The following is a 2139-nucleotide window of genomic DNA, read 5'->3' on the forward strand; positions in this document are numbered from 1 at the left end:
CTGCTGCCATTGCCAGAAAAAACAAAAAACAAAACAACGACAGCTGTGGTTAAACGCAATAAAATGAGCGGACTGGACAGAAACGATCATCAAAAATGCTCACGTTTACAGCGCACACTTAATATCAGTTAAGGTTAAATAAACTATTGTCTTTTGTTGGTATGGATTATGGTTTGGTTCTGAGTCTAAATATTTCTCATGCATGCCCACCTAATCAGAAATTGGGTAACAAGTTAACTAACGACCAGAGATTAAACATAAAGGAAACCGTTTGTATCGTCTCCCTTTCTACAATTGCCATAAGTGCAATTGTAGAGAGAGGGAACAATGAAGGCCCATGGGTGCTTCTCAATACTCAAATTGATGCTTCCTCACTCCTCCGTCCTCCAGTCTGTGACCCGGAAACCGAACAAACTCAGCCATCCTGAAGGACATCTCAGTTCTCTAATTGAACCATGAGGAGGTGAGGAACGAGGAGTGAGGAAGCTTCCTGAGGAGCTATTCAAATCAATTCATGTTTATTTCTATAGCACCTTTTACTATACAAATCGTTGCAAAGCAGCTGTACAATATGTTTCTACAATATATTTAGTAGTAGTAGCTTATCAGTGGTGACTATGTCAGTAAATGTACATATGGCAGAAATGTACGGAAAAATCATTTAAAGATGTAATCAAACAGACTATGAACACTATTGACAGCAATTATTATATGTTGCAATCAAACTTATAGCAAAATGTGGTAGTTCTGTATGTTGTTTCGGGGTTGGCATCATCTGAGGTCCTCTGAGGGATTGGCATCATCTCTTCTCAGGTGTAGTGAGGAGCTATGAGTGAGAGTACAGATGCATGATCTCCATCTGCTGTCAGTAGCTCACCAGCAGGTGGCACAAGCGGCTGTTGATGAAGACCAAAGCAACAGGTGGATTAATTCATTCATTCACAAAAACTTTAAGTTTTTGTATATAAGTTACATAATTAGTGGTAATGTTTAGTGATGAATAAAGCTTTATAGCCTACATCTCCGGTGGTTGTGTGTGTGTGTGTGTGTGGCAGATAGTTTTCTATGGGAGGAAATCGCTTCACGTGAAACTTGTTCATATTCTGACACTTAACGTGCAATTTAGTGCAAATTGCCTTCATATTCTAGGCTAGCTTGTCTGTAAATAGTAGCCTATGTTTATTATTAATAAGTTGTGTCCTCCCGTGTCACTGTTTTAGTAGGATACATTAAGCCATGTACGTTAAGCGTTTGTGAAACAGTCAGCAGCCACACCCCCTTGCTAATGGTATAGCCCACAGTGCAAATTGTAAGATAAAACAAATGGGAAAATAGAAAATCTTTTAGATTTTATTTACTCAAATTATCCTTTCTGAAGTCACAATTTAGCAAAAGTTAAATTGAAAAAAAAATGCAATTATTCATTTATAAAGTAAGTTAGAAAAAATGAACGTTTGGTTTAATTTTTGCATTTTTGCATTTGCTCCATATGGTCGGAAAGTTTAATTATGAAGCATTACACGGTCCTTCCATGAAGATATTTTGTAAATTTCCTACGGTGAATATATCAAAACTTAAAGGGGTCATATGATGCGATTTCAATTTTTCCTTTCTCTTTGGAGTGTTACAAGCTCTTGGTGCATAAAGAAGATCTGTACAGTTGCAAAGACTAAAGTCTCAAATCCAAAGAGATATTCTTTATAAAAGTTAAGAGTCAACTACGCCTACCTAAAACGGCTCGTTCTAACACACCCCACATGTCTACGTCACGATGTGAGAAGATTTGCATAACGCCGCCCAAAGGTTCACGCACCGCCAGCCGCGCCGTTCTCAAGCCCTTCGGCCTCCGCTCACTCAAGCCCGCCATGTGTGACGCCGTGTGTTTCGTTGTGAAAGCGTCTTCCACAATGAGGACACGACTAGAAATCAGTGGTTAAAGGGTTAGTTCACCCAAAAATGACAATTAGGCTGTGTTTTACTCACCCCAGAGTGCGTTTCCGCATGTGTCACTTCTGAGCTGCTCATGCGCAAAGCCGACCTCATACGCCATCCGCCCGGAACTGCAGTGAGCGCAAGCTTGATTAAAGTGATTATTACGTTTTGAATATGGATATTTTTCTTACAAAAACGCATCGATTC

At 39.5% G+C, this 2139-nt stretch overlaps 1 pseudogene; it reads left to right on the forward strand.

The window, feature by feature from the left end:
- Window positions 1-904: 904 nt before the first annotated feature.
- LOC107711129 (inactive dual specificity phosphatase 27-like) overlaps window positions 905-2139 on the forward strand; it is a 10375-nt pseudogene continuing 9140 nt past the window's right edge.

Source organism: Sinocyclocheilus rhinocerous, unplaced genomic scaffold, assembly GCF_001515625.1.
Source record: "Sinocyclocheilus rhinocerous isolate Xijiao unplaced genomic scaffold, SAMN03320098_v1.1 scaffold928, whole genome shotgun sequence".
Lineage (NCBI taxonomy): Eukaryota > Metazoa > Chordata > Actinopteri > Cypriniformes > Cyprinidae > Sinocyclocheilus > Sinocyclocheilus rhinocerous.